Below are 20,600 nucleotides of genomic sequence, written 5' to 3'. Positions count from 1 at the left end.
TCGCTTTAAAAAAGATTTTTTACCGCTGATGCCAAAGCTTGACAATTATACAAAAGAAATATTGGAGGAACCCATTTTGGAAGAGGACGTTAACAATGCTATTGAAAGTATGCATCCGGGGAAATCGCCTGGCCCTGATGGTCTGACTTCCGCCTTTTATAAGTGTTTCAAGGTAGAAATAACACCAGTCTTAGCCGACCTTTATAATGAGGCATTCGAGCTGAAAATATTACCCCCGGCCTTTTCATCATCTCACACTGTTCTTATACCAAAATCGGAAGACCCCGTTGCACTGCGCATAGGGCACGGCGGCACTGCCAGGATGCAACACTCAACCCGTTTGTTTATCTACTGCAGATATTCGGCGTCCTGCTGCTCGCACAAGCAGGAGGCGATGTACCGGCTCGGCTATCTGGATACGACGGCGCACCACTTCCAAGCCATCAAGCGCATCATGTGCGCATTGCTTACTTGGAATCTACGCTCGACGATTTGCCTGGAAACAGGCCTGCCTCGGTAACTTCATGCGCCGACGCTGATCGCCACAATGTGAAAACGGCGCTGCTGGCAGACTGGAGAGGTATAAAGACTAAACACCCCTTGACTCAAGCCATAGGGCACGGCGGCACTGCCAGGATGCAACATCTCAACCCGTTTGTTTATCTACTGCAGGTGAGCAGGCGTTATGACAAATGTATTCGTTCAAATTACGTATGCCTAATAGTGCTGCCGTGCCCTAGGCAGATTTGTGCCCTATAAAGTGACATGTGTACCTGTATCAAGGAATTACTGTTGCTCAGTGGCGACATTGAAACAAACCCGGGCCCCGATATGAACAAGATCATGAAACAGCTTCAAGTAATTGCAGATGACATAAAAGAAATAAAAAAAGAACGTTTAAAATCTATTGAAGCAAAACTTGAACAAGTAACGTTACTGGAAAACAAGATCACGTCCTGTGTCTCCCAAGTAACCAACCTTCAAAAAACCGTTCAATACTTGAAGATGAAAATAGATGACTTAGAAAACCGGTATAGAAGGTCAAACTTACTTGTGTATGGCGTACCGGAGGAGGCAGACGAACACCCCGAAACCCTCGAACAAACCATAAGTGAGCAGATACTTAAGAACATACTAAAGATCAAACCCGTTCCAATAGAAAGAATCCACAGGATAGGAAAACAAAACGCTCAAAAACCTAGACCAGTGATGCTGAAACTCCCCGAATTCCGAGACAAAGTAACCATTCTTAGAAACTGCACGAAACTAAAGGGCACCACTTTCTCTGTTGGAGAGGACTTCTCAAATAGAGTAAGATACATCAGAAAAATGCTTTGGCAAATTGCAAAAACCAAAAAAGAAGCCGGAGACAAAGTATTTCTGGTTTATGACAAGTTAAAAGTGAATGAAGATCTGTACCGATGGGATGACGATACAAATGATACTGTGCTCGTAAGCGCTGGCCGTCACACCATTAACCATGAAAAAAACGACGAAGCGGAAGCATCAGGCGAGCCACAACGCCGCAGCTAACGAAAGAAATAACATTTCTTACCATAAACACTCGCAGCATGCTTCCAAAATTAGTACCGCTTGATACCTTACCTCTTGGAATTGAACCTGACTTCGTAGCTTTGACAGAAACATGGCTGACAAATGAGATAAAGGATTTTGAGGTAACACCCCCCAACTACGTCATCATTCGTAAAGATAGGCAGACACGCGGGGGAGGTGTGGCCATCTTACTGAAAAAAAGATTTCCTTTGAAATACTTCCTGAGGTTATCGGAGTCGAGGCAATATTTTGCAAGCTTCTCTTCACTTCTCGCCCAGTATTTGTTGGCTGCGTTTATCGCAGCCCATCTTCAGACAAGGATAGCTTGCAGACATTGCACACGTATATGCATCGGTATGTTCTCGGAGCCAGGCTAATTTTGCTCGGCGACTTCAACTTACCCGATATAAACTGGCAAACAATGCAACACAACAGCGCATGCGCGGATGCGCTCATTGACATTATGTTGACATTTAATCTGTCCCAAATCGTAAAACAGCCTACCCGTATTCAAGGGTGCTGTTCTAATATACTCGACTTGGTGTTCTTAAGCGATCATTTCCCCGCAGATACTGCACAGGTTGAAATTCTTGAGGGCATATCAGACCACGAAGTTATTCAGGGCTCCGTTTCTATAGTTGACATCCCTAGACCGTCCAACTCTTTTTTCTGCCTATCTTGACTTTAACCATGCCGATGACACCAGTATACTTGATCATCTTTTCCATGAACTTGTTTCATTTAAACTACTTGCGAATGATTCAAAAACAAATGTGGAAATACTATGGGCAAGCTTCAAATCAGTCGTAACTTATTGCGTTCTTAACTTTGTGCCATCTAAAACAAAGAAAACACGTAAACATAATCCCTGGATAACGCGTGAACTTATTCATTGCAAGCGTAAATTGCGCCTCAGAAAAACCTTGAAGGCAAAACCTACTCCACTAATTCGGAACAAGTTGAGTCAAGCAATTACTAAGATGAAATCCCAAATAAAAATGTCCAAAGCAAACTATTTTACAAGTACGCTACCCAAATTTTTGAAAACGTCTCCCCAGAAGTTCTGGAATTACCTTAATCCCAAAAACCGTATTAGGCCCGCGGCCCCGGAAGAAAGCAAAGATAAAGCAAACTCGCTAAATAACTATTTCCAATCTGTTTTCACGATTGATGATGGAAATGTGCCTGATGTTGACATTTGCAACACCCGACATATTGAACCACTTGTGACAGCGTCCGGAGTGCTTAATTTGTTGTTAAAATTAGATACTATGAAGGGTGCCGGTCCCGATAACTTGCCAAATGAATTTCTTAGGCGATATGCTGAATGGGTAGCCAAATACTTGTGTATACTTTTCAATAAGTCCCTATCAACCTGTTTCCTCCCCCAAGAGTGGAAAATCGCAAAAGTTGCTGCTGTTCATAAATCTGGTAGCGAAGCTGACCCTTTAAATTTCAGACCCATCTCACTAACCAGCACAACTTGCAAACTACTGGAACACATTATTCTTAAACATCTAACGTTGTACCTTGACCAGAATCACATCTTATCGCCACAACAACATGGTTTTCGCAAAAGACTATCTACAGTTACCCAACTGGTTGAACTAATTCACATCTCCCTCAATGTAGACTGTACAAAACAAACCGATTTAATTCTATTAGATTTCTCAAAGGCGTTTGATCGGGTGCCACACAAAAAAACTTATAAAAATTAGAAGCAACGATAGGCGCAGGCCCACTTACTGACTGGATCGACAATTATCTGAGTAACCGAACACAGTATGTGCAAGTCAATCGCGAAAGTTCTTCCATAGCCAACGTTACGTCAGGTGTACCGCAGGGCAGTGTTTTGGCCCCCATTTTATTTTTGATCTTCATTATTGATTTACCTGCTGGCCTTGGTGTTATTGTGAGGCTTTTCGCTGATGATTGTATACTTTACCAGGAAATAAACGCCCCAGAAGATTGATTGATTGATATGTGGGGTTTAACGTCCCAAAACCACTTCATGATTATGAGAGACGCCGTAGTGGAGGGCTCCGGAAATTTCGACCACCTGGGGTTCTTTAACGTGCACCCAAATCTGAGCACACGGGCCTACAACATTTCCGCCTCCATCGGAAATGCAGCCGCCGCAGCCGGGATACCCCAGAAGATCATGTAAAACTGAACAATGCCTCGCAGTTCATATCTAAGTGGTGTGCTCTTTGGCAAATGACCCTGAATGTTAAAAAATCTGCTCTCTTGAGGATAACAAGAAAAATGCAAGTATCTGAATTTGTTTACGTTATAAATAACTCTCCACTTCCGGTAGTGACTGAACACAAATATCTAGGTTTAACTTCAACGCAAGATTTTAGATGGGATATCCACGTTAGTCATGTCACATCAGCTGCATTAGAACGGCTGTTTTTCCTTCGTAGAAGTCTCGCTTCCGCGCCACCTGAAACGAAACTTCTAGCCTACAAAGCATTCGTCAGACCTGTCTTAGAATACGCAAACGTCGCGTGGTTTCCCTTTAAAAACAATCTCCTAAATGCCTTAGAACGAATACAACGAAAAGCGATAAGATTTGTCTATAACAATTACTGAATAACTGACTCACCCACAGAAGTTTTAAAAAAAAGCAGGTCTCTTAACAATAAAAAACCGCGCTAAACTAGCACGTCAGAAATTCCTATATCAGCTAGTTCACCAAGAGCTAAACATTCACAGTTCAAAGTACATGTCATTTAAAGAAACAAGGCCAACACGACAAAAGCATTCTCAGACACTGAATGAATATCAGTGCCGGACGGACTGTCTGAAATATTCTTTTTTTCCACTAGCAATTCACGAGTAGAATAACTTGCCAATCAGTATAACAAACAGTCAATCATTGGAAACTTTGTCATCTCTGCTCGAATGTTATTTATTGTCTTCAGAACTGACGAACCCTGTTTTCTTCTTGTCCACTGTTTGAAGTGCTCACTTTTCTTTTTTCAGTACTAGTTGGAATTGATGTCCTACGCTACTGAATCTATTTTAGTGGTACAGATGTAGTCATCAATTGCATTTCTGCCGGCTTTGTCTCACTCGTTATTATAATATTTCAGTGAGTACCTTCTGTATAATCTTGCCTTTTCACAATGTATGTGCCCTTCCTGCAATAATCCCTATTGGGATTGGCAGTATATGTAAATAAATACATAAAAATAAAAAAATTCTTACCGCCCAATCTGCCTCACTAATGGAGATTACAAGATATTCATGAAAATCCTAGCTAAAAGGTTGCAAACAGTCATTACGGTGCTCGTGGTGCCGCATCAGACATGCGGCATTAAAAATCGAACTATCCACACTAATATACACGCAGCCCGGAGCATCCTCGAATGTTGCGACCCTATTGGTGCACGAGTCGCAATGCTGCAAATCGACCTCGAGAAGCCTTTTGACCGGGTGCCTCATGAAATTCTGCTGTGCATCCTAGATTATGTGAATTTAGGGAAAATAATCAAAGAGGGGGTCGCCTTGGCATACTGTGACTGCTCAACGCGGCTAATCGTTAACAAGGTAGCGGGGAAGCGCATTCCAGTCAAGCGTTTGGTCCTTCAGGGTTGTCCTCTCTCACCACTATTGTTTTGTTTGTACATAGAGTCCTTTTGTTTGAGTGTCATAGGGAATGACTGTGTCCATGGGTTTAAGCTGTACGAGGTTGAAGTCCGGCTGTTGGCTTATGCGGACGATATTGCCATTTTTTGCGCGGACTCTTACAGCATAGCAGATGCTGTCAAATGCGTTACTAACTTCTGTGCTGCAAGTAGCAGCGCTGTAAACTGGAAAAAATGCCTTGGATTTTATCACGGTGACTGGGCAGATACCCCGGACAGTTTTGCCAGCATAAGGTTTGTTACGACACCGGTGAAATACTTGGGTGCCCCCCTCGAATGCTACAAAGACAGTGATTCGTACTGGATGAGCCAAGTGGATAACCTGCGGGAAAGAGTGAACAAGTGGAGTGGCTAGAATTGGTCTATGTTTTCTAAAGCCACAATTTGCAACATATTCTTAGAGAGTAAAATTTGGTATATCTTACAAGTCCTACGTTGTTCAAGGGTAAACATCCGAAAATTCCACCGTGTGTTCGCTGTCTTTGTGTGGGAATCGTCTTGGGAAAGATTGAGTCGGAGCAATTTATTCCTTCGAGTGTGAAATGGAGGACTGGGCTTGTCGCATTTGTTTTTCAGACAGGTAGTCAATCGATTTTGTTTCTTCAGAGACGTCGACAACCCATTCCTTCGCACTGTCTGTCAACGTCGCCTGGGGCAACACTTGCCTAACATGGTTGTATCAACCTGCAGCGTACCTGGTGGCGTTTATGGCTTTCTCCGCGAAGTTGTACTGTCTTGTAGGTTTCTGTCAGTGTGGTTTTCACTTGAATACTTGAGTCAAGTCCGACGTAGAAAGTTGTACAAGTACCTACGTGATGTGTTTTTACCAGTGCCTTTGTATCGGTCCCTTTACAATGTATGCCATGGCCACACTGTACTAAAGCGCGTCAAGGCGATGAAAATATCGCCAGGTGCTAAGAACTTCTTTTTAGATTACATACCGGTACGCTGACCGTCGAAACCTGGATGGCTGCAAAGGGGTTTTACGTTCCTTGGGGACGCATTGCATAATATGCAGAAAGGAGGAGACAATTGAGCATGTATTCCTTGACTGCTAGGATGCTGTCTTTCTTTGGGACGTGCTCCAGCGCACGATCAAAAAAGATTTCCCCATTGATGCACATGGCATCCGCTATTTGCAAATTCAAAGTGACGACGGTGCCCCATATGATATGATATTGGTTATGGCTCTTCATAGCATTTGGAAATCAAGGATGGCAGCCATGCACTTTGATGTAGATGCACGAGCACCCGCCCAGTACTTAAAAGAATATATAAGAAATTTCGTGGATGAACAAAAAGTTGCAGGAATTCACCCCAGAGTGGTTACCGCGCGTCGAATTACTATCGACGATAAAAACATTTTAACAGATGCGTGGCCACATCATTTGAGCCACGGTTTTTACTATGTGTTGGATTGTGTTGTGTAATTATCTGTTAATGTGTATTGTTTACGAGAGCCGAAGACAGGCAATAAAGAAAAAAAAGCGGCATGGTCTAGTAGCTAGAATACCTGGCTCTCACCCAGGAGGCCCGGATTCGATTCCCAGTGTCGGAAGTATTTTTTTGTATCTGCTATCATGAAGTCTTCAATTTGCGCACGCTATGTAACTTCAGTAGTTTTAACCTTTCGGCCGAATGGCTAAGCGATCGCTCTTTCCCCCTCTGTTCTCCTGCATGGTCTAGTGGCTAAGATACCTGGCTCTCACACAGGAGGCCCGGGGGCGATTCCCGGTGTGGGAAGTATTTTCTTTTATCTGCTATCATAGAGTCTCCGATTTGCGCACGCTTTGTAACTTCAATACTTTTACCTTGTTGGCCGAATGGCTAAGCGATCGCTCCGTCCCTCTCCGTTCTCCGGCGTGGTCTAGTGGATTCCGCTTCCGGTTGCGAAAGCGTGCGGACGTGTTTATCATGTGCTCCGTTGGAGCGGCCTCGGCGGCTCAACTTAGCCGCGGTTCTAGGATTGAAATGCCCCAGGATTATGCTGTTATTTTGCCCCCTCTGCCGACTGGGTATGTGGTTCAGAACACTGTTTTTCTCCATGCGGATGTAAAAGGAAGACCTTATGCGGAAGACTCACAAGCCACTTTTTCGACGTGTTCAGCCCACCGAGGTTCTTGCGCTTGGCTCTTATCAAATGAGCCACGTGTGGGAAGTGATGTGTAGAAGCACTGAAGGTGTAAAGAAACTTTTAACCGATCCGCTATTGACTGTGAAAGGCCTTAAGTGCATAATAATTGACCCAAGCCACCGCGACGTCCGCCTGAAGCTGCATTGGTTGCTCCACCACGTACGAGAAGAGGACGTACGAAATGCACTGACCCCCTACGGGACGGTGCTTGACGTAGGAATGGATAAGTGGCGAATTGACGGCTACACCAGAATACCATGACGAGAACCGTGACGCTACGGCTAAAGGCTAACGTTACGCTGGACGATATACCTCACCAGTTACGAGTTGGAGGAGAGCTTGCACTTATTGTGGCAACCGGAAGAGCACCGCGGTGTTTGCACTGCCAGCAGATTAGCCACATTAGGGGGGGACTGTCGAGCCCCGCAGTGTGACACTTGCAAGCGTTTTGGACACGACCCTGGGAACTGCACGAAGACGCATGCAGCTGCTGCACTGTACACCGGGAGCATGGATAAATCCGAGCTCACTATGGACGAGGCCGAAGCAGAAGAATCGGTGAAATCGAAAGCGGCTTGTGAAGGAAAAACACCTAGTGCAGCAGGCATGACGCGATTGCAGAAAGAAGCGCCAAGGTCAACTGACAGGGGGGGAGTGCAACCTATCGCGGATGCATCGGCGAAATCACAGGTGACTTCTGCGGAGAAAACATTCAGTACAGGAGGCGTGATGGATGTGAAAGAAGCAGGACAAACAAGTGAACCTGCGTGTATGCAAGCGGCCGCAGAATCATTGACGAGCGCAAAGGAGACTGATGTTTTAAACGACGCAACCACTGCAACAGATGAGAGTGAAACGTCTACTTAAACTGTCAAGGAACTTGCCGAGGGTGGTGCCATGGAGTGGCACGACGCCGAGGAACCAGGTACGGGAGGGAAGCGACCATGAGACAGCCTCAACAGAATCAAGTGACATGAGCAATCAAGAACCGCCACCGAAAGTAGCTCTCCTTCGGAGGCAAGGACTGGCGGTCAAACATAATATAACAGAAGGGGAAAAGAGGGCGGGAAAACTGGCCTCTTGACAACACATGTGTCGCCTTCTACAAAGAAGGTGCACCGGACTACTAAATAGGCGGAGTTCGGCTAAGACGGTATGGTGAGCAGCTACTTGTATTTAAAAAAATGACCCTGAAACTTAAAAGAGCAATGCGTTTTGCCAGAATAAATGTACGCGGATTAGCTTCAAGAAGGCGGCAGTACCAGTTGAGTAGGCTGTTTTCGGAGCATGACTTGGATGTGATTGCTGTGCAGGAAGCTAAGATAGCGACAGAGAAAGATACCCATCATATGACGTTACCTTTTCGCTCAATGTATAACATCTGTGTATCCCATGCTGATGGCTTATGAGGAGGGTGTGCGCTCTTCTTACGATGATCGATAGGCGTTGTTGAAAGAAGTGTAGCAAGCAGCGATAAAGGACGCTTCGTAGTGTGTGATTTTTCTTTCTTGAATTTCGAATGGCGGGTCATAGGCGTTTATGCTCCGAACCGAGACAGCGAAAGGAAAGTTTTCTTTGAAGAAATAAGTAACTTACTGGAATGTGACAAATATGTAGTTTTTTTGGTGATTTTAACTGTGTTTGTACAAAGGAGAACCGTGCCAAGCTGGCCCAGTCATTTGATAAAAGCGCAGTGTTCTTAAATGAGATGATTGCAGAAAATGGCCTGGAAGATGTTGGTTTATGTATGTCTAATTGCAGTGTTCAGTTTACGCACTTTCAGGGCCTAAGCCACGCACGTTTAGAAATAGCGTACATATCACTAGACCTTATTATGTGCTGTGATGAATATGTTGTTACACCAGTGTGTTTCAGCGACCACTGTATGGTTAGTTTCACACTTGGCGCTAAAGAGAGGACTTCGAAATTCAAGTGGCACTTGTGGAAACAAAACAGTCAAATCTTGAATGATGACTCTTATGGTAAAGATGTAACCGAAGCCCTTCCAAAACTCTACGGTAATCAAAAAGATGACTGTGAAACAAAGTGGGAATTTTTCAAACAAGAGGTTAAAATGAATGCAATAGAATGATCTACAAAAAATAAACTCGAGAAGAAACAGGCGGAAAGGAACCTGCGAAGGCAATTACAAGCGATCTTGCAGGAAGAAACTGTGAAACCCGGCTCCTTTATTAATGAAATAACAGATACTAAAAACAAACTGGAGATTTTAGATAAAGAGAAGTATAAAGGTGCTATAATAAAAGCTAGAAGTGAAAAACTTTGGATAGGTGAGACACCCACAAAACGAGCTTTAAGTGACGAAAAAAAATACGCACAAAGAAATGAAATCCGAGAAATATTACGCAATGACAGACTGACGAATGAAAAAGATCAGATAATCGAGGCGTTGGTGGACCATTATCGCAATCTGCTCGGAAAACGAGTACCGATGGCCACGGGTATTAGTGATGTCTTTCTTGATACGATGCCCAAGCTTGACGCCGATACACGAGAAAAATTAGGGGCTCCTATCAGCGTACAGGAAATAAAAAAAGCTATTGATGACCTAAGTACAGGCAAGACGCCCGGCCCAGATGGAATCAGGGCGGAGTTTTATAAAGTTTATAAAGAAGACGTGGCAGTACTGCTATACGAAGTTATCGTAGAAGCATACAAAAAGGAAAAACTGCCACGCTCTTACACGCAGGGGCATACTGCCTTGATTCCGAAGACAGATGATAGCAGCAAACTTCAATCTGTAACATCATATCGACCTATCAGTCTTTTGAACACTGATTATAAAATATTCATGAAGGTTTCAGCCAGGAGAATTCAGAACATCATCGAAAAAAATTGTAGGGACACACCAGACATGCGGCATAAAAGGTCGCAGCATCACAACAAACATACATATATTAGGAAGTGTACTAGAGATTTGTGACGCCTTTGAAGAACGAATAGCAATCATGCAGGTAGATCTACAGAAAGCTTTTGACCGTGTCTCCCATGAAGTATTGTTCATTGTGTTGAAGCATGTGGGAGTTGGTGACGTAATTTTTGATGGTTTGAAGATGGCATATTCACAGTGTGTAACGCAGTTGATAGTCAATAAGCAGCTCAGTGAAGAAATTGAAATACTAAGTTCTATCAGACAGGGATGCCCGGCCTCAGCATTGTTATTCGCCATCTGCCTAGAACCCTTTTGCTTATCAATCATTGAAAACTCAAGTGTGCAAGGCTTTCGGTTACAGAACACGGAGATAAAATTACTCGCATATGCTGACGATGTTGCAGTACTCTGCCAAGATAGACAAAGTATATGTGAAGTCGTTTACATGGCAAATAAATTTTGTGATATGACGGGCAGTGTAATTAACTGGCATAAAACAACTGCCTTTTGGTATGGCAATTGGGATGTGAGGCCCGAGGTATGCCTTAACGTAAAATGGGAAAGCAAACCCCTAAAATACCTCGGTGTACTCTTGGACAGCTATCGCGAACACGCGGATTACTGGAAAGGTGAAGCAGAAATCCCTAGAAAAAGACAAGTGCTTGGGGTGGTCGGAATCTGTCTATATTCGCACGTGCGACTGTATGCAACATGGTTTTGATATCGAAAATCTGGTATGTCATGCAAGTTATCTGTATCTCACGCGTCAATGTACTGAAGCTTCACAGGATTTTCTCGGTGTTTCTGTGGAAATCGCCGTGGGAACGTACAAGCCGGTCTAATTTATTCCAGTCCATTAGCAATGGCGGACTTCGTTTATGTCATTTATTTATTAGACAAGTTGTCTCTCGGTTTATTTTCCTTCACGATCAAAGAAACAAATTTCTGCAAAGAGTGATAAAAGTGAGGCTGTTATCACGCATCCCAGATTTTGTTGTGTCTACAAACAGTGATATGTGCCGATATGTGTCTGGTTTTTTGAGGGAAGTTATACAGTCTTTTGAGTTTTTGAAAGTGCGCTTTTCGCTGGAATATCTTGCCACTGTCAAGCGAAAAAATCTGTACAGGGATCTCCGTGATGTCGTGTTCCCAACACCTTTGTACAGATCTATGTTCAATGGAGGACCCGGACAGGACGTTTTGAAAAGGGTCAAAAGGATGAAAGTAAAAGCAGGGGCGAGAACTTTCTTTTTTAAATTGTATTCCGCGACTCTTCCCGTAAAGCAGTGGCTAGCGGACAAGGGAATCGATGTACCATGGACAACCCATTGTTTACTTTGTAAAACACCTGAGACAATAGACCATGTGTTTATTCATTGCTGGGACGCTGTCTTTCATTGGGACATTCTTCAAAGAACATCGAAAAAAGATATCCCCATTACAAGCCATGGCATTCGTTTTCTCTGTGTGGATGAGGACGACGGCATACCATACGACATGGTTATGTTAATTAACCTTCACAGCATCTGCAGACCACAATGGCTTACAGACATCTTGACCAGAACATACGTCCTGTCCGGGAGAACTTCATTGCAAATATGCGGTATATCACTGAGGTGTGTAAACAAAAAGAAGAACCTCCCAGCTGGCTAACAATGTTAGAGGAATTGTGCAACCTGAAAAAATTTTAATGTGAGCACTTCGGATCAAATAATGGTCCAAGTATATTTCATTATTCATGTTTCTGTGTGAACACCTGTAAAGAAAAACAGGCAATAAAGAAAAAAAAAACCGGCGTGGTCTGCTGGCTAGGATATCTGGCTCTCACCCAGGAGACCCGGGTTTGATTCCCGGTGTCGGAAGTATTCTTTTTATCTGCTATCTTCAAGTCTTCTGTTCGCGCCCGCTATATAACTTCTTTTACCCTGTTGGCCGAATGGCTAAGCGATCGCTCCGTCTCTCTCCGTTCTTCGGCATGGTCTAGTGGCTAGGATACCTGCCTCTCACCCAGGAGGCCCGGGTTCGATTCCCGGTGTCGGAAGTACTTTCTTTTATCTGCTATCCTCAAGTCTCCAATTTGCGCACGCTATATAACTTCAATACTTTTACCCTGTTGGCCGAATGGCTAAGCGATCGCTCCGTCCCTCTCCGTTCTCCGGCGTGGTCTAGTGGCTAGGATACCTGGCTCTCACCCAGGAGGCCCGGGTTCGATTCCCGGTGTCAGGAGTATTTTCTTTTATCTGCTGCCATAAAGTCACCAATTTGCGCACGCTATGTAACTTCAATAGTTTTACCCTGTTGTCCGAATGGCTAAGCGATCGCTCCGTCCCTCTCCGTTCTCCGGCATGGTCTAGTAGCTAGGATACCGGGCTCTCACCCGGGAGGTCCGGGTTTGGTTCCCGGTGTCGGAAGTATTTTTTTTTATCTGCTGTCATCAAGCCTCCAATTTTCGCATGGTATGTAAATTCAATAGTTTTACCCTGTTGGCCGATTGGCTAAGCGATCGCTCCGTCCCTCTCCGTTCTCCGCAATGGTCTAGTGTCTAGGATACCTGGCTTTCACCGAGGAGGCCCGGGTACGATTCCCGGGGTCAGAAGTATTTTCTTTAATCTGCTGCCATCAAGTCTCCGATTTGCGCACGCTATGTAACTTATAGTTTTACCCTGTTGGCCGAATGGCTAAGCGATCGCTCCGTCCCTCTCCGTTCTCCGGCATGGTCTAGTATCTAGGAAACCAGGCTTTCACCTAGGAGGCCCGCGTGCGATTCCCGGTGTCGGAAGTATTTTCTTTTATCTGCTATCATCAAGTCTCCAATTTGCGCACGCTATGTAACTTCAATACTTTTGATCCTGTTGGCCGAATCGCTATGCGATCCCTCTGTCCCTCTCTGTTCTCCGGCATGGTCCAGTGGCTAGGATACCTGGCTCTCACCCTGAAGGCCCGGGTGCGATTCCCGGCGTCGGATGTATTTTCTTGTATCTGCTATCATGAAGTCTCCAATTTGCGCACGCTATGTAACTTCAATGTAATTTGCGCACGCTATGTAACTTGAAGTTACAAAGCGTGCGCAAATAGGAGACTTGATGATAGCAGATACAAGAAAAAAATCCTTCCGACACTGGGAATCGAACCCGGGCCTCCTGGCTGAGAGCCAGGTATCCTAGTCACTAGACCAATCCAGAGAACGGAGAGGGACGGAGCGATCGCTTAGCCATTCGGCCAACAGGGTAAAAGTATTGAAGTTACAAAGCGTGCGCAAATTGGAGGCTTGAAGACAACAGATAAAAGAAAATACTTCCGACACCGGGAATCGAACCAGGGCCTCCTAGGTGAGAGCCAAGTATCCTTGCCACTAGACCATGCCGGAGAACGGGGAGGGATGGAGCGATCGCTTAGCCATTCGGCCAACAGGGTAAAAGTATTGAAGTTATATAGCGTGCGCAAATTAGAGACTTGATGACAGCAGATAAAAGAAAATACTTCCGACACCAGGAATCGCACCCGGGCCTCATGGGTGAGAGCCAGGTATCCTAGCCACTAGACCATGCCGGAGAGGGGCGGAGCGATCCCTTAGACTTTCGGCCAACAGGGTAAAAGTATTGAAGTTACAGCGTGCGCAAATTGGAGACTTGATGATAGCTGATAAAAAATACTTCTGACACCAGGAATTGCACCCGGGCCTCCTGGGTGAGAGCCAGGTATCCTAGCCACTAGACCACGCCGAGGACGGAGAGGGGCGGAGCGATCGCTTAGTCATACGGCCAACAAGGTAAAAGTATTGAAGTTTAATAGCGTGCGCGAATCGGAGACTTGATGATAGCAGATAAACGAAAATACTTCCGACGCCGGGAATCGCACCCGGGCCTGCTGAGTGAGAGCCAGGTATCCTAGCCACTAGACAATGCCGGTGAACAGAGAGGAACGGAGCGATCGCTTAGCGATTCGGCCATCAGGGTAAAAGTATTGAAGTTATATACCGTGTGCAAATTGGAGACTTGATGACAGCAGATAAAAGAAAATACTTCCGACACCGGGAATCGAACCCGGGCCTCCTTTGTGAGAACCAGGTATCCTAGCCACGAGACCATGCCGGAGAACGGAGATGGACGGAGCGATCAATTAGCCATTCGGCCAACAAGGTAAAAGTATTGAAGTTATATAGCGTGCGCAAATGGGAGACTTGAAGATAGCAGAGAAAAAAATACTTCCGACACCGGGAATCGAATACGGGCCTCCTGGGTGAGAGTCAGGTATCCTAGCCACTATACCATGCCTTTTTTTGTTTATTGAATGACATTATCACCAGTAAAGTACACAGAACATACTTCATCAGAAGTCAGGCAAACACACACAAGCGTCAAGAACGGGAAGCCACTCCGGAACGGTGTGAAAAGTCTCAACAACACTGCGCACTTGAGCAGCTGCTTCTCGGAAGACAGATCTCGTCAACTGTGGTGGCTCGGCGTGTCTATCGATCATGCGACTTTTCCATAATGAATAAAGTCTCAACAACATAAACAAGTCGTAAGGAGTACTATCAGTCAGACTCTTTTTGAACGGAAGGAACCTAATACCATGGGCTGTGATTGGAAGTTATTTTCTTAACGTTCTTTTTAGAATGTCCCAAAAATGAAAAGCATCACGACAATGAATAAAGTAATGCTCTATAGTCTCAGGTTGGTTGCAGAGTCTACAATTCAATGTCCAGGGTACGTATATTGATTTTTCATTCAGCCACGTTTTCACTGGCAGCGTGGAAGTGTGCTGTTTAAATAAAAATTTTTTCGCTGAAGGAGATATACACATTCTACGTACACGAAATAATACATCGTGACCAGACAGAAGCGAATATGGCTTTCGATAAACATATTCGGGGAAAAGATTATTCACAAGTGCAGCGGTTAAATTTGTTCTGCCAATAGTATACAAATACTCTAAGGTAAACCTGGCTTTCAAAAAACTGACAGTATCAACAATTTCTTTTAGGAATTCTCGCAACGGCAATTCCTTAGCAACGCTTGTTGTGACATGAATAAAAGGAAGGTGGTAACATAGACGGTTACGAAGAACCGCTAATAGAAATGGGTGGCACACATCCTTGAGGTAGAAAAATCGCAACACCAACTGTCACACGAACAAATGCACAAGGCCGAGGCCACCCTTTTCGAGTGGAAGAAAAAGCTTGTCTCTTCTCATGGGTTCCCAAGAATAGCTCCAAATAAAGCAGGCAAATATCCCATGTAAGGCTTGAATGTGTATCAAGGGCAATGCAACACCTGCAGAATATAAATAAGCTTCGATACAAGGAGTATAAAGCACGCTTTCGCTCTGAAAAAAATGGAAAGCTCCCGTCTTTGCCATGTTGCCACCTTTCGGTGGATCGTAGTTATCGCAGCGGTCCAGTGTGGGCCGCTGTTACGATAGTTATCGAGAGGCAGACCAAGGTATTTCATAGGAGTCGCATTCCAATAAATATTTGCGAAGACCGAAGGAGTTGTAGCCGACATGCCTAGCCAGAATTCACTACTTTTATCAAAATTTATCCTGGCGCCAGCGACTTCACAGAAACGTAAAGTAGTGTTGACTGCTTCTTGAACGCTGGGTTTATCAGCGCAAAAGAAGGCCATGTCATCTTGTCTTGTCTTGTCTCCTAGGAGATTTTGGCTCATACCCATATGGGGGATTGGCCACACTGTACCTCTTGAGAGATCATTTTTTATAACGCTTGCTAAAAAAAGAGATATTAGATAGAAACAATAATAATGTTCCTTTGAAAAAACGTGAAAAAATTGCAGAAGAATACGATAAACCAGAATATATAAAACAAATTAACAAGAATGAGGAAGGGGAAGAAAGAATTGGATATGTATGGCAGTACCACTAGCAGCGTATCCTTCCGGTTGCCTGAATGAATTTATCAGCATACGCTAGAACTTTAACTTCCTCAGCATCATATCGGTAGCCTCTTATGCTGGACTTTAGAAGCACAGCTAAACATAATGGTTCCAGATAAATTGCAAAAAGCAAAGGTGACAGCGGACATTCCTGACGTACAGAAGAATTTAACTCTATTATATTGGAAAGTGTGCGATTTACAATTAGCCTAGTTGTCCACTTCATATAACAGAGTGAGATACCATTGTATAGTACATCACCCAACTGCAGGTGTCTTAGGAGCCGGAACAAAAAAGCATGCTGTACCTTATCAAATGCTTTTGCAAGGTTTATTTGAAGGAAGACTACTTGGTTCATGCTACCATCTATACACTCAAGAACTGAACGTGCAATATAAATGTTTGTCTGTATAGAGCGACCATGAATTCCACATGTTTGGTGGTCACCTACACATTTAGTCATCACTGTCTGTAGCCGATTTGTCAACAATTAACAAATATTTTGTAGTCAACGTTACATAACAATATAGGCCTGTATTCGTTAACTCCCTTTAATGCGTTAGGATCAGCACTTTTTGGGATTAATGTTGTATGGCTCTGATAGAAAGAAGGAGGAAGTTCACCACGGTCATAAGCCTCTTTAAAAAGTTGCTCAAGGAAAGGTATCAGAAGTTCCTGAAAAGCTATGTAAAATTCGCCACTAAGGCCATCTGGGCCAGGAGTTTTGTTTTTATGCAACGTTGTTATTGCAAATCTAATTTCCTCTCTGGTTATTGGCCCCTCTACAGGGAGTCTATCATCATCTTGTAACTGAGGCACAAGGGCAATGAAGTGGTTAGCTTCTTCCTCAAAATTCTCCTGAAGCTCAGCCGCGGTGAACAAACATTTGTAATAATCTTCAAATGCAGCTCTTATTTCACATGTCTCTGTGCAAAGGGAACCCCGCGACTCAATTTGCAGTATCTCTTTAGAAAGTGCATATCTCTTTTCATCCCCGAGGGATTTTTTAGTGGGTTCCTCTTCAGTGAAATGGGTAACACGGGAACGAATCTTAGCTCCTCTGTATAAATCTGTATCATGTTTTCGTATCTGTGCTCGAATCACATTTATCTCGTCCCCGTACAATCCCGGCTGTTGACTTTCAAAAGTATGGAGCTTATGAAGTAATTCATAAAGATAGCGCTTTTCAGCTTTTTTTCTTTGCGCTATTTCACATGAAATACTAATTGCCTGATACTTGACTCTTTCTTTGAACCTTTCCCATTGAGCGAAAATTGGTAGCTGTCGACACTGCGTTACCTCTTGTACCGTTTTTTTTACTATTTTAACAAAACAATCTTCGCGCAACAACTGTACATCAAGCTTCCATATGTCCCAGTTTAGAGGGGTTTTACGAAAATTTTCAGGACCCCAAGAAACAGTGACCAAGCAATGGTCTGTAAAAAATATGGGCTTTACAGCATAAATATGAATGTGAGACCATAAGCTTAGAGATACATATACACAGTCAAGCCGAGCATGAGAGATGCCTTGAAAGTGCATGAACCTCACCAAGGAAGGTGCATGCGCTCCCACATCTATTAAATTGTGGTCATTCAATAGTTTCTGCAATAAGGCTGTACTTGCAACATAACGATTTGTTATATATGAATGATCTCTAGCGTCACAAACCCAATTAAAGTCTCCAAAAACTACCAAAGTGCTGTCAGTGTTCAGTAGCGAAGTTAAAGAAAGGAAAAAAGAATTCCGTTCATTCCCTTTGGAGGGAGTATAGACACAGATAAACCTCCAATTATGGGAATGAAAAGATAAGTCGCAATAAATGAGGCGTCCTTCCCCATCAACTTGTATTGACGTCAAAATATGATTCAAGTGCTTTCTAATTAATAAAAAGCATCCAGCGGATGCACCATGTCCTGGGCTGATGTATAAATTTTAATCACGGAAAACTTCCAGTGCAAGATCGGCGTCAGGAGCAGCGGAAATTTTAGTCTCTTGCACTGCAAGTACGTCAATGTCGTACTGCTCAAGCACGTGGCGCAACTGCCACTGACGCCTTACATTCCTCAAGCCACGTACGTTGAGTGTCGCTACACACATGGGAAACGTTTGCGCTGTAGCCATTTTGATGTCTTACTACTTTTGTAGGTCACATTTAGCCACAGGTGTGCACCTGTGGCTTCACCTACTTTGCACTTTTTAGGAGCACTTTCCTCAGGACGCTGGCGTAGGCGGCGCGTCTCTCGGTCCCCAAAGAAGGTGACACGTGGACCACACGAAGACACTTGCTCTGTCGTGTCTGGCGCACTCGTTGTTGCTTCATCTGTGACCGGTGCCTGACGCTTCCTTGTCTGACTGCAATACATTCCTTCTTGTTCCTCATTGTCAGGAGGCTTGTCCTTAAGGCCTTCCAAGTGGTGTTCGTCAGCAGCATTGCATTAAGTTATGCTTTCACTGGCGTCGTTAGCGGTGTTATTTTGCGTGACAAGGGTATCCATGGACGAGTGTTGCGCTTCCTTTAAGGCACCTTCTGCTCCTCCCGCTGCTTCTCGTGTCGCATCAACTACCTTAGCGACATCCATAAGATGATCGAGACGTTGGTCTTCTGTGCCTTAGCCAGAATGGAGTTTGTTGGCATTAGTCGATACGCAGGCATCCAACGAGTGACCAAAACGCTGGCATTGCAAGCACTTACGTGTTTTGCACTGTCGTCGTACATGCTCCACTCGCTTGCACCGAAGACACAATGGAGGCCTACCGGGAATAAGTACGAGGCATTGGTGGCCATAGATTGACATAAGGTGTGGTATTGAGCTCACAGTGATTGTGTCCTTGAGCTCCAAGGCAACGTCTCTATTTGTTGTCATCCATTGTTCCATTCCTGCACATCTCCATGCCTCTCTTTCAACGGAATTCACAACGCCGTAAGCTTGGAACGCCTCTTCAACACGACGCGATTCAAGATGAGGCGGAAGCCAAAGTACTTTCAGCCTAATATTCTTGGTCTCCAGATCTAGCACCATGCACTTCATCTCTTTTACACGGAGCTCACCACAAGTGACGAGTTTCTGTTTCGTCATGCTGTTTGCACACGTAACCATCCATTCGTGGCTCATTTGATACTGGCCAACTCCAATAATGTTCGCTGTGCTCACCACTTTAAGCCGCGCGTCACGGAAGTCTGGGGCACGGTACGGCCTACAACTCAAGTCGGCATGAAAGAAAACGGAATTCAAAACATCGTTACCGGTTGGAAGACGTGGCAGGACCACTTTATAGCTTGAGTCTTCATCATGAAAAGGAGTCGATGATCCTTGGCCGTTGGCCGATACGCTGTTATTAGCAGAGAGCATTTTGGAACGCAGCCGATCGGTGCGGCTTCTTCTTCCTCTTCCTTTTTTTCTTTATTGCCTGTCTTCGGCTCACGTAAACAATACACACATTAACAGATAATTACACAACACAATCCCAAACATTATAAAAACCGTGGCTCAAATGATGTGGCCACGTATCTGTTAAATTTTTTTTCGTCGATAGTAATTCGACGCACGGCAACCACTCTGGGGTGAATTCCTGACACTTTTGTTCATCCACAAAATTTCTTATATATTCTTTGAAGTACTGGGTGGGCCCTCGTGCATCTGCATCAAAGTGCATGGCTTCCATCCTGGATTTCCAAATGCTATGAAGAGCCATAAGCATTATCATATCATATGGGGTACCGTCGTCACTTTGAATTTGCAAAAAGCGGATGCCATGTGCATCAATGGGGAAATCTTTTTTGATCGTGCGCTGGAGCACGTCCCAAAGAAAGACAGCATCCCAGCAGTTAATGAATACATGCTAAATTGTCTCCTCCTTTTTGCATTTTATGCAATGCGTGCCCCAAGGACGTAAAACCCCTTTGCAGCCATTCAGGTTTTGACGGTCAGCGTACCGGTATGTAATCTAAAAATAAATTCTTAGCACCTTGTGATATTTTCATCGCATTGACGCGCTTTAGTACAGTGTGGCCACAGCATACATTGTAAAGGGACCGATACAAAGGCACTGGTAAAAACACATCACATAGGTCCTTGTACAACTTCTTACGTCGGACTTGACTCAAGTATTCAAGTGAAAACCGCACTGACAGAAACCTACAAGAAAGTACAACTTCGCGGAGAAAGCCATAAACGCCACCAGGTACGCTGCAAGTTGATACAACCATGTTAAGCAAGTGTTGCCCCAGGCGAAGTTGACAGACAGTGCGAAGGAATGGGTTGTCGACGTCTCTAAAGAAACAAAATCGATTGACTACCTGTCTGAAAAAAACAAATGCGACAAGCCAAGTCCTCAATTTCGCACTCGAAAAAATAAATTGATCCGACTCGATCTTTCCCAAGACGATTCTCACACGAAGACAGCGAACACACGGAAATTTTGGATGTTTACCCTTGAACAATGTAAGACTTGTAAGATATACCAAATTT

At 44.3% G+C, this 20,600-nt stretch overlaps 4 non-coding genes across 4 annotated transcripts; 2 read left to right on the top strand and 2 right to left on the bottom strand.

Annotated features, from left to right (window-relative positions):
• Positions 1-12,203: 12,203 nt before the first annotated feature.
• TRNAE-CUC (transfer RNA glutamic acid (anticodon CUC)) lies at positions 12,204-12,275 on the top strand. The gene has a single exon. It is a non-coding gene; the product is annotated as a tRNA-Glu (tRNA).
• Positions 12,276-12,388: 113 nt separating this feature from the next.
• TRNAE-CUC (transfer RNA glutamic acid (anticodon CUC)) lies at positions 12,389-12,461 on the top strand. The gene has a single exon. It is a non-coding gene; the product is annotated as a tRNA-Glu (tRNA).
• Positions 12,462-13,529: 1,068 nt separating this feature from the next.
• Positions 13,530-13,601, bottom strand: TRNAE-CUC (transfer RNA glutamic acid (anticodon CUC)). The gene has a single exon. It is a non-coding gene; the product is annotated as a tRNA-Glu (tRNA).
• A 113-nt stretch (positions 13,602-13,714) lies between these two features.
• On the bottom strand, positions 13,715-13,786 carry TRNAE-CUC (transfer RNA glutamic acid (anticodon CUC)). Its single transcript has one exon. It is a non-coding gene; the product is annotated as a tRNA-Glu (tRNA).
• Between the last annotated feature and the right edge of the window lie 6,814 nt (positions 13,787-20,600).

The sequence above is a fragment of the Rhipicephalus microplus genome, chromosome 3 (assembly GCF_043290135.1).
Source record: "Rhipicephalus microplus isolate Deutch F79 chromosome 3, USDA_Rmic, whole genome shotgun sequence".
Taxonomy (NCBI): Eukaryota; Metazoa; Arthropoda; class Arachnida; order Ixodida; family Ixodidae; genus Rhipicephalus; species Rhipicephalus microplus.
This window is presented reverse-complemented; position numbering and strand designations above follow the sequence as displayed.